Below are 12,862 nucleotides of genomic sequence, written 5' to 3'. Positions count from 1 at the left end.
TTTAGACAAAATATACAAGTAGATAGCATGATCAGTAACTAGAGTTTATTAATCAAATTCACTGACACGGCTTTAAAAATTAATGACAAGATTTAGGTTTTTAATTCTTAAGGATATCATTAAACGTGGTTGTTTGGAATGAGTATTGATGAATGCTATTTATTAATTGAGTTTATTTAAAGATACATATGCACAAGTATGTTATAATTACTGTCATTAAGTGATATGTGCCAGTTAATTCACATTTTTAGGTATTATATATGCTCTAATATTTTTATTTCTCATTTCATAATGTATCACTGAAATTTTGTCAACTGTGGCAGACATCTATGTGACAGTCCCATGGATATAAAGATGAGACTAGATTCAGATGGACACCCTCACTTGAGAATACAAAACTCTGAGTCTTAGTTTCTACAAGTTACTCATCCTTTATAACTTTCCAGACCACCAGAAACTTTAAGAATTTTTAAACTGCTTTGTTGAGGTGAAATTGACAGACATATGATAAGCTATACTTATTTATAGAGCACAGTTTGAGAATGTTACACACACACACACACACACTCACTCACACTCACACACATATATCTCCTCTTGTTTCTGGTAATCATTGAAGCAAGAGGTTTCCAAGAGGTTACCTCCTGATCCTCTTAATTCAGGTAACCACTAATCCTCTTTCCTTATGTATAGATTAGTTTTTTCTATGATTTTATATAAGTGGAAAGTGAAAGTGAAAGTTGCTCAGTTGTGTCCAACTCTTTTCGACCCCATGGACTGTATAGTCTATGGAATTCTCCAGGCCAGAATACTGGAGTGCATAGCCTTTCCCTTCTCCAGGGGATCTTCCCAACCCAGGGATCAAAACCCAGGTCTCCTGCACTGCAGGGGGATTCTTTACCAGCTGAGCCACAAGGGAAGCCCATATAAGTGGAATAATACATTATTTATCATTTCATCTGTTTTATAAATCTATGTAATTATTTTCAGTTTCTTCATGCTTTTGCATGTATAAGAATTAATTCCTTTATTTTGCTAAGTACTATTCCATTGTATGCCTCTATTATAATTTGTTTTACTTTCATCTTGTGATGGACAGTTGTTTGTTTCTACTTTTGACTATACAGTTAAAACTGCTGTGATCATTTGCATACCTATCTTTGCATGGAGAAGGGGACTGCAGAGGATGAGATGGTTGGATGGCATCACTGGCTCAATGGACATGAGTTTGAATAAACTCTGGGAGTTGGTGATAGACAGGGAGGCCTGGCATGCTGTAGTCCATGGGGTCGCAAAGAGTCAGACACGACTGAGCGACTGAACTGAACTGAACTTTGCACGAATATGTTTTCAGTTCTCTTGGATTAGATTGGAATATCTGGACTGTAGGGTAGACATAAGTTTCACTTTTCAAAAACTATCAAATTATTCTGACTCAATTGTTTCATTTTATATGTCCTCCAGTGGTATATGAGTTCCAGTTTCTCCACATCCTTGCCAATATTTGATGCTGTCAGTCTTTTAAACCAGTCAATTTAGTAAGTGTGTAGTGATATTTACTGTTGTTCAGTCACTAAGTTGTGTTTGACTGTTTGCAGCCCCATGGACTGTAGCATGCCAGACTTCCCTGTCCTTCACTATCTCTCAGAGCCTGCTCAAACTCATGTCCATTGGTTCGGTAATGCAATCCAATCATCTCATCCTCTGCCGTCCCTTTTCCCTCCTGCCTTCAATATTTCCCAGCATCAGGGTCTTTTCCAGTGAGTCATCTCTTTGCATCAGCCAAATTATTGGAGTTTCAGCTCCAGCATCAGTCCTTCCAATGAATGTTCAAGGTTAATTTCCTTTAGGATTGATTGGTTTCATCTCCTTGCAGTCCAAGGGACTCTTAAGAGTCTTCTCCAGCACCACAGTTGAAAAACATCAATTCTTTGGTGCTCAGCCTTCTTTATAGTCCAACTCTCACATCCATACATGACTACTGCAAAAACCATAGCTTTGACTAGATGGACCTTTGTTGGCAAAGTAACGTCTCTGCTTTTTAATATGCTGTCTAGGTTTGTTATAGCTTTCCTTCCAAGGAGTAAGCATCTTTTAACTTCATGGCTGCAGTCACCATCTACAGTGATTTTGGAGCCCAAGAAAATAAAGTCTGTCATTGTTTCCATTGTTTCCCCATTTATTTGCCATAAAGTGATAGGACTGGATGCCATGATCTTCGTTTTTTGAATGTTGAGTTTTAAGTCAGCTTTTTCACTCTCATCTTTCACTTTCATCAAGAGGCTCTTTTGTTCCTCTTTGCTTTCTGCTGTAAGGTTTGTGTCATCTGCATATCTAAGGTTATTGATATTTCTCCTAGCAATCTTGAATCCAGCTTGTGCTTCATCCATCCCTGAATTTCACGTGATGTACTCTGCATTTAAGTTAAATAAACAGAGTGACACTATACATCCTTGATGTACTCCTTTTCCAATTTTGAACCTGTCTGCTGTTCCATGTCCAGTTCTAACTGTTGCTTCTTGAACTGCGTACAGATTTCTCAGGAGGCAGGTAAGGTGGTCCGGTATTCCCATCTCTTTAAAAATTTTCCACGGTTTGTTGAGATCCACAAAGTCAGAGGCTTTAGCGTAGTCAATGAAGCAGAAGTAGATGTTTTTCTGTAAATCCCTTGCTTTTTCTATGATCAAGAGTATGTTGGCAATTTCATCACTGGTTCCTCTGTCTTTTATGAATCCAGCTTGAACATCTGAAAGTTATCCATTCATGTACTGTTTAAGTCTAGCTTCTATATGGGTTAAAACTTTAAACAATAGAACGAAAAATTTTTTACAAGAATTATAGGAGATTATATCTGTATCTACAGTCTCAGAGTATAAAAACTTACTGAATCAAGGGCAAAAATGTGAATGAAAAGAAAAACAGGAAAAAAGGTAAAAGTATTTAAATGTATAAAATAGAAATATTTTGTATTGTAAACACATATAAATATATTATTATAAATAATAATAAAACTTAAAAAATAAGAAAAAACAAGAACAACTTCCTAAAATCTTAGTAGTGTAATGGATATGGAAAAAGGATACACTCTTGCTTTTGAAATGTAAAGAGCTATAGCTTTTGTTCTTGGTAATATTTATTTAAATTAAAAATGTATAATTTTTGACCCCATTATCCTAATTTTTGGAGTCAATCTCATAGAAATATAAATATATCTTTAGGTACAGACATATACATTATACAATAATATAGCATCATTACTCAAATTGGCAAAAAGTGAAAAAAATTCCATTAATAAGAGTATGACTGAAAATATATTTGAGTTGTTTAAAGCAATATCATACACAATTGACAAAAAGAAAATAAAGCTTCATCATTTTTTTAACATTTATCATTTGAATAGAAAGAATCCCTCACATCATTGTTGCATGAGAAAAAAAGGTACATAAATATGTTTTATATGATCTTATTTAAATAGCACAATGATGACCAGTGCTTCTCCCTCCCCCAGATTGCATGCGTACATTTGTATTTATATTTGGGAAACCTGAGTCATTCTTTTTAGAAACATGTATTCAGAATCTGCTGTACCACACATTATTTTAAGGGATGCGTTGAAGATACACTGGGCAGGAAAGTCTTCTCTTTTGGAGTTTGTATTCAAAGGAAAGAATGACAAAAAAAAAAAAAAAAAAGGGATTCAGAGAATAAGGCAGGGATTAGATGGTAAGTGTCATATAGGTGGAGTTTGGTCTTTAGCCTCAGTACAATGTGAAGTCGCTGTAGGGTTTTGTTCAGCATAGTGGCATGAATTGATACCCTGTTTCAAAAAGATTACTCTGGCAAGTACTTGGAAAATGGTTTGGAGAAGGGGCAAGAATAAAAGCAGTGATCTACTTCAGAGACTGCTGCAGTGTGCTGGACAAGAGACGGTGGTTTGGACTAGCATGGAAGCAGTGTGGGTGGAGAGGAGTATGAACTTTGGAATTATGTTTTATAGGTAAGACGTACAAGGATTGCATGGAGAGAATGAGGGAAGGCAACAGGTCTGGGACAATTTGTGAATTCTTACATGTATGCTGTATAGTAGATGGTAGCCCTTTTTCACTCCATTGAGGGGGAAAGTTATTAGAGAAGTTTAGTTGACTTTTGGAGGTATTAGTTGACTTTTGGAAATATGAAGTTTAAAATGTTCATTAGATATCTATCCAAGTGGAAAGAAGAAATGAGCAGTTGAATGAGTGGATAATGGAGTACAGTGGAGGGCACCAACCTTGAGAAATCAACTTTAGAGACAACAGCAGCACACAATTGGTACTCAGAGATTTAGGACTGGATTAGCCAACCCAGAAGGAGAGTGTAAAATAGAAAAGGACATGGGCCTGAGCTCTCACGGTTGATATCATGTTTAAGTTTATTAAAAACTTTAAACTTTCATGGTTTTGAATGTGGATGATTCACTATAAAAAAGGAAGTTCAGTTAAAGTGCATTAAGGTAGGCATAATTATTGACAAATTCAGTGTAGATGATTACTTGGTCTTCAGAATAATTAAGGACATGCTTCAGGGCATGTAATTCCTTTAATGCTAAGACTAATCCTATAGTCCTATGGTATTGTTCTTGGTGTTTCTCTGTCATCAATGTAATAATTACCTTGTGGTGATAAAATACCTGCATAACATACTGATACTTTCTAGCATGGAGAAGTTTGAGAGGTTGCATTTTTTCAGGCCATATGACAATTTAGAGAAATCTGGGGAATTAGAAAAATATTTGAAATTTTAGAGAGAAGATTCTCAAAGGTAGAAGACCTGTTATTTTCAATGGGGAATTGCTCAGAATGAAAAATGAAACATTGATACCCCACCACACTCCAGAATAGCTGGAGTGACTTTCTTTTTTTTTTTTTTTTGGAGTGACTTTCTTTTAGTTCAGTTCAGTTGCTCAGTCCTGTCTGATGCTTTGTGACTCTTTGCTACATGAACCACAGCATGCCAGGCTTCCCTGTCCTTTACCAACTCCCGGAGTTTGCTCAAACTCATGTCCATCAAGTCAGTGATGCCATCCAACCATTTCATCCTCTGTCATCCCCTTCTTCTCCTGCCTTAAATCTTTCCCAGCATCAGGGACTTTTCCAGTGAGTCATTTCTTCACATCAGGTGGCCAAAGTATTGGAGCTTCAGCTTCAGCATCAGTCCTTCCAATGTGTATTCGGGACTGATTTCCTTTAGGATTGACTAGTTTAATCCCCTTGCAGTCCAAGGGACTCTGCTCCAACATCACAGTTGAAAAGCATCAATTCTTTGGCTCTTAGCTTTCTTTATGGTCCAACTTTCACATCCATACCTGACTACTGGAAAAACCATAGCTTTGACTAGACAGACCTTTGTCGGCAAAAAAACATCTCTGCTTTTTAATATGCTGTCTAGGTTGGTCATAGCTTTTCTTCCAAGGAGCAAGTGTCTTTTAATTTCATGACTGTAGTCACCATTCACAGTGATTTTGGAGCCCAAGAAATAAAGTCTGTCACTGTTTCTGTTGTTTTCCCATCGATTTGCCATGAAGTGATGAGACCAGATACCATTATCTTTGTTTTTTGAATGTTGAGTTTTTTATTTTTATTTTTTTGCAAGGGGGGGGGTGTTTAAAAATTGTTTTATTTCAGAAAAGTGCATCTTAAAAAAGGGCAGCTGCAAAATACAGAGACCTCTGCAACAATTACTGGTTTTTTTTGTTTTTTTTTCTGAAAGTGAGTGATATCTGAGGCATCACAGCAGTAGGTGGACACACCCAGGGCACCTCCAAGTTATTTTTGGGAAATAGAGCAACAAAACACAACACCAAAATTTCCAATCGAAGAATTCTTCTAACAATTTAACATTAGCTCTTAGCTTATCTTCTGGATTACCACCTTCTGTTTCCCCTTTTAGTGGAAAAGCCTGACTTACTATACTGCCAAAAAATGACTCCACTACAGGAAACACCTTAGAACATAGTTTTGAACGGCACTGTCTGACTGCAAACTTGGGGGTGGAATAAGGCAAATACCCACAAAAAAGGGAGCAAAAACCTGGCAAGAAATGCCTCAAATGAGGACAAAGATTTGTCAAAAAGTGCCTGGACTCAGAAGTCCAGGAGATCAAACAGCGTTAAACACAGCTGTGGACCCAAGTGCTAGGTTGTGTTAATCCATGGGTTAACCAGATAGTTTGCACTTCTATGGCTAAGCCCGTTTCTCTGTTTATACAGACAGAGCAAGCACTGCTCTGTTAACAGATACCAATAAACTGCTTTGTCCTTTAAGATCTCTTTGCCACATGAGGCTGAAACCACTAAACTGAGTTTTTGCACTAAGGCTACAAACACTGCATTTATGCAGGGATGGGAAGCTTGTCACACACTCACACTCACACATCCCAAGTCCATCAGCCTTGGGGAGTCAGCTTCCAACTCTGCATTATTTTCTTCCACTCACATCTTTTCATATGTGTTTTTTCACAATTTTCCTATCACACTAAAGATGGTAAAAATCTCAAATACATTCACACCTGGTTCTGGTTACCCAGTAGTATTACTTGTGTGCAATGGAACGAGAGACCAAAGCTACAGCATGAGTAAACAGGGCGGGGATGAGAGGACAGGGACCAGACGGAACATACAGTTGTAAAGCAGATTTTACTGGAAAGCAGGTACCCACTGCCCAAGTCTAGAGCAGAAGGAGGCTACTTGTTACAGTTCAGATCCTTCACCCATCACCCCACTTCCTCGACCCCCAAAGCAGGGCCAGTGCTTTAACTTCTGAACCCGGGGTCCTCAAAAATGAACCCTGGAAATCCAGATACACTCCCCTCGAACTGGTGGAAAACATGACGCAACAAACCTACACTAACTATCTGATAGTTAAATTCATGTTACAGAAAAACTTTCAGATTTATTTTTTTTTAACTTTTTAAACAGAGAAAACAGCATACTCCTTGGGGAAAGGTGAGGGGTTGAGAAGACAGGCCCTAGGTAAAAATGATTATGACAGCACCTGTAGCTGAGAGGCCTGCCTAGGAGAGTGGCGGGGTACAACTGCAGTCCCCGAGGCCTGCTGCCCTCTGTTTGGCAGACCAGTTCATGTGCCCCGCCGAGTTGCTCTAGATCCAAGTCATAAATATCTTCCAACTCATCGTGAAACAAGTCCCACTCATCTTCAGAATCTGTCAGGTTGTCGTCCCGACCTGCAGCCAAAAGCATAAGCAACATCTCGCCCAGCTCAAAGGTGACAACCTCCTCTTCGTCGTCAAAAGGGTTGCTGTTCTCTGGTTCCTCGATGAGCTCCCAGAAGTGGTTCCTTTATTGGGCTTGGTATCTGCTTGATATTCCCACTTTCTGTTCTGTGGCTCCTCTCTGCAGCCATCAGGGTATGCATGCTTATAAAAACAGTTCCCTCCAAATGGGCAGCTCGCACGGCCTTCATCAAAATACCTCCATGCCTTGTTGCTCATTGCCTTCTTGTATTTCTGAATGAGTTTCTGCTTCTCTTCTTTCTCCTCCACCCAGTACTCACTTGGAATGACAAAGTTAGATGTGATCAGGCATTCTGGACAGGACTTTATGATCTTGCTCTCACGTTGCTTAGCACTCCTCCACTTGCGAATACACTTGAGACAGCAGTTGGAGAGGATCCCGAAGCGGAGCTCGCTGGGGTTGGCTTTCTCGTTCGTAGACCGCTTCCATGCAGTTGCTGCACACCATGTCCTTGCTGCGGTGCACCCCGAACGAGAGCTCCATGTCCTCGTGGGCCTCGATGCAGGATTTTATATGCTCTGACCTCTGAGCGGCATCCGGGGGATGGAGGACTTGCAGCCCGCACGTGTCACAAGCGTCTCCGTGCAGGCATGCGCAGTTCTCCCCGTAGCGGCACTCCCCCCACCTTGGCATGGAGGCAGAGCTGCTGCTTAGTCTCCACCACACTCTGCTCCTCCTCTGCGTCCTCCTGGGTCACTGAGCCCTGAAGAAGGCCTTCAGTGGAGGAAAGGGCAGTCCGACCACAGTAGGGCTGCCCCGGAACACTCGATGGCATTCACCCAGTCTTCTGAACCGGCTCCGACAGTTGCAAAGTTTGAATTTCTTGACTCAGCCTCGCCCATGTTCATTTCAGCAGTCGGTCCAACTGATGAGAGACTCATGGAAGCAGCAAGGGCTGACTTTACAGTTAGATCTGTAGCAGTTGCTTCTTCCTGTTTCAGTGGCTTGCTACGTTCATATCTGCAGCGGTCTCTGTAAATACAGTGCCCTCATTGAAAATACTTGCACACTACACCATATGGACTGTCAGAGAGACCGTGTGAATAGTGACAGTTATCTCCTTCCTTACAAAGCCCATGCATGAAATACCTCTTAGTGTCCTTCCTCTCCACAGAGTCCAAACTCTATCTGCTTGCTGATGACAGGCCAATAAACTGAGAGGTGAGGTTTAGAGGCCATGAAGAGAAAAGTATCACTAGTAGATCTAGGTAATAGCAGGCTAGGTCTCTGGAACACCGTTCTCTAATGTTGAGTTTTAAGTCAGCTTTTTCACTCTCGTCTTTCACTTTCATCAAGAGGCTCTTTAGTTCCTCTTTACTTTCTGCCATGAGGATGTTGTCATCTGCAAATCTGAGGTTATTGACAGTTCTCCTGGCAATCTTGATTCCAGCTTGTGCTTCATCCAGCCCTGTCTTTCGCATGATGTACTCTGCATTTATGTTATGTAAGCAGGGTGACAGTATACAGCCTGACAAAATGTGGTCCACTGGAGAAGGGAATGGCAAACCACTTTAGTATTCTTGCCTTGAGAACCCCATGAACAATATGATTTTCTTTAGGAGACATGAAAAATAAATGGATGTCTTTGTCTCTGAATTATAATTCTCTTAACCTAACTGTTGTGTCAGAGTTATTAATGTTGTGTAATCTACACAGACATTTTTCCCATAGAATCCAAAGAAACCTTTATTTAAAGATTTAGGGATTTTCAAATATGGCTATAGTTGGAAAAGCTATCGCCCTGGCTCTTGGGAGAAAAACAAATCTAGGACACAGGTTTTGAATATCAGGTAAAAATTTAATTGAGATCTGAAATGTTCGTCTGAGCAAGATTTGTGAGGAAAGTTTTTTAAGAATCTGGATTTCCAGTGTGGTTGTCTCTTTCCCCCCAAATTGTTGCATTTCTTTTAAATGTATTTGTCAGTAATAAGACCTTGAGCAGTAGGATGACTGCATGATAATTTATTCTTTACTAATTCAGAAATTCAGAGCCAGTGGTAATTTGAATTTACTTCAATTTAGAAAATGCTATCTTATGAAGATTACTGTGGAGACAGTGTTTCATCTTAGGGAATGATTTTGTTCAGGATCTTAAAACTAAATTAGCACACATTTATCTACTGAAAATTAATAGAACAAATTTAATATTTTTAATATTTCTTCACCTAGAAGTGATAAGATCTCTATTAGGTTGTTCTTTTCTATCCTACTTTGGAGTAAGCACAAATAATAAAACTGTAATTATTTTAAAATATTCTACATATGTGTATTTAAAAATCAGAACTTTAAAAAAGTACTTGAGAAATAGAATTTCATCATACTATTCATAGAAATATATTTTTTATGAAGCAAATTTAGCAACTTTATTCAAAAATGTTTTTCTAGAATTCCTAGTGTTTGGAAGAATTATCTTTTCTTGTTTATTTCTTGAATAAGTATTTAGCTGTGAGTCCCTGTTAAAACTGCTGGGCAATCAGTCTCTGTCCTTTAAGTATTTCAAGATTTTACTTTCATGTAAAATTCTGTTATTTCTGAAACATTCAATTTTTGTTGTTTGATGGTGAAATTCGATTCTATGTTCCATGTGCCTGAATAAAAGACCTGATGAGAATCTAAAATCTGACAGGCTTAGTATATGCTTCATGGGGTTTCCCAGGTAACTCAATTCTAAAGAATCTGCCTGCCAAATAGGAGACTTAGATTTCATCCTTGGGTTGGGCAGATTCCCTGGATAAGGAAATGACAACCCACTCCAGTATTTTTGCTTGGAGAATCCCATGGACTGGTGGCCTACCGTCCCATGAGGTTGCAAAAGAAATATACTTTGTACCAGTCCTCTCTTTGATATTTAGCTAAGTTGTGAAGAGTAAGATAAGCTATGTTCCTGATTTGTAAAAAAAAAAAAAAAAAAAACTAAGAATATAGGTGAGATATGCAGAATTAATTTTAATTTCCGTTCAACATATACTTTATATATTTTGCCAATGAATTTCCAAGATTTTGAAATAAAACTTAAAGTAATGATATTTTTGATAATGTATTTTGTAATTTGAGAAAAAGTGCCACCTTCTGTCGTCCCCACTCTCTAAAAAAAATAGAAGGGAGGTTGATACTTTGGCTAAAAATTTTTATTTAAGTTCTGCAAGACATATATATATATAAGTAGCCATGCATCTTGGATGTTTAATATAAGGTTCAGGAGATTTTGAAATCTTAGGATTCAGAATACTTCTAAACCTAATTCTGATAAAAAGTAGAAATCATTCTCCCTCACCTATGCAGACATTGCTAATCAATTATGATGCTGTGTACCACCTCTAGATCTCCCATAATCTTTTTGAACACAGTACTCTAGGAAGCTACTCCAGTATTAGACCTTATACATAAGATGAAATCTGTTAGCCTATTCCTAAAGCACACACATAGAAAGAATCTTTTTTTTTTAACGTGTAAAAGTACAAAAATAAAGGTAACCATTGAAAAGGAAAATTACCTCAGTGAAAAGTATTATTAAAAAAGATTTAAAGATAAATGATAGGCTTGATACAGTATGACTAACTTCCTTAGTTGCCACACAGAGAGGCTGTGAAATAGTTTGCCTACTTCTAGATTTTTCAGAGTAGAAGAGATTTTAGACATTATCTAATCTAATTCTCTTCAGTTCAAAGGAGGAAAAAGCTGGCACAGAGATGTTAAATGAGTCAGACAAGTGTCATAAAGCCAGTTAAAAGCAATGACTCCGGTACCCAAGTGTACATGGTTGCTTGCAGTGTTCCTGTTTTGCACACCTTCCGGCAGCCTCTTCTTTCCTGCCCCCTCCCCCTTGAGCACACAACCTGGAAGGACTCGAGAAGGAAGTAGGCATCAAGATAGAACCAGAGTGGGAATGTTGCCCACACCTGACCAAGACACATACACCTACGTGGTTTCATTTTACCTATGCTCTGTTCTTCCTCAGACTTACACCAGGCTCAAGACTTTTACATAGTTCACAGAGGCATTCTGTTTGTGTTAGTAATAGAAGTGTTAGTCACTCAGTTGTGTCCGACTCTTTGCAGCCCCATGGACTGTAGCCCACCAGGCTCCTTTTCCATGGAATTCTCCAGACAAGAATACTGGAGTGGATTGCCATTCCCTTCACCAGAGGATTTTCCCAACCCAGGGATCCAACCTGGGTCTCCTGCATTGCAGGAGGATTTCTTTACCATCTGAGCTACAGGGTAATGTGACATTTTAGAAACAATTTCAAAAAATATAAAAAAATCAAAATATTGAGCAGCTCTAGACCTAAATTCTCAAAGGCAATGGTAAGATAGGACTGGGAACACCTTTGGTGAGATATGGGGTCTTCATTTTGCCTAAGTCCAAATGCTTTCCTCTCGCTTCTGACACTAGTACTGAACATTTGCTATTCATGATCGTACTTATATAGTATATACATTTTTATCTTCTCTCTATCAAAAGATTGATGACAAAACATAGACCAAGATTTCCATGTCATTGTTCTCCAGCTGGGTTCCCTTTACTTATTGACTATACCTGTCTAGTCCCTGAAAGTCATTTGTGTTGACAGTCCTTGGTCAGATTCTGTTATACCTATGTGACTGCAGTATGTATTAGAAATTATATTTGAAGGCATCAGACTACAAATCTTTCTTAAATTACCCATATTGAAGTAAATAAATAACAAAACTGGTTAGCCATTTCCTTTACTCCTATTACTGCTGTTAGGTACATAATTATTTTCTGTATAACATTTGTGCACCTAAGAAATGACTTAAAATAAATCTTCTTTTGAAATTCAGTATATATTGTAAATTTGGCAATCTTCATAATATTGCTAAATGTCAAAAGATTGAGAAACACATGGCAAAGTCGTTTCTCAGCAGTAGATGAATTCTACAGCCCAAATATAAGAATTGCTATTAAACCTGTGATGATTGGAGATACATTTTTTTTCCAGCAGTATAGGAAATCCTTGCCTCAGTCATTTTGCCCTTTGCAGAATCACCTGGCAGGGTATACTGTGGACATCAGATACTTCTTCTTTCCACAGGTGATTCCATTATTATGAACATTTTCACATGAATTCTAGACTACCTTGGCAAGTCATGGATTGATATTCTAGCTGTGGCCTAATAAAACCATAGAGAACCACTCTGGCCTTTTTATTTCCTGACTTTCATGTAACTCTGGTATTGATTTATGCAGCATGTCATTTATTTCCAAAGAAATAGTGTGATTAATTGATTTTTATATTTTAAGATCCAAAGATTATACCTTTACTTCTAAATATGAAGAAATATAATTACAAAAATGGTCAGCATCTCTCTTCATCCCTTTTTCATAAATGATAGTGTAGCTTATTTCCTTATCTAATCATCCAGCCTTCACTGTGGCACACGGCTTTTTGTCTAAATTTTTCTCTGGCAGATTTCTGATATGAATCTCATTAAAAAATAACAATGCTATAATTCCTTCAAAAAAAGAGAATCCCATAACTGTTTTGTAAGCATGAGGACGTAACCAATGGACATATGAATGTTCCCTCCCTCCCCTCCCCACCCCCCA

General features: G+C 38.3%; 1 pseudogene; it reads right to left on the bottom strand.

The window, feature by feature from the left end:
- Positions 1–8,376, bottom strand: part of LOC110122099 (E3 ubiquitin-protein ligase makorin-1 pseudogene) — a 28,867-nt pseudogene extending 20,491 nt beyond the window's left edge.
- Between the last annotated feature and the right edge of the window lie 4,486 nt (positions 8,377–12,862).

Source organism: Odocoileus virginianus, chromosome 3, assembly GCF_023699985.2.
Source record: "Odocoileus virginianus isolate 20LAN1187 ecotype Illinois chromosome 3, Ovbor_1.2, whole genome shotgun sequence".
In the NCBI taxonomy this organism is placed as follows: Eukaryota; Metazoa; Chordata; class Mammalia; order Artiodactyla; family Cervidae; genus Odocoileus; species Odocoileus virginianus.
Note: the sequence above shows the minus strand (reverse complement) of the source record. Positions and strands in the feature narration are given on the sequence as shown.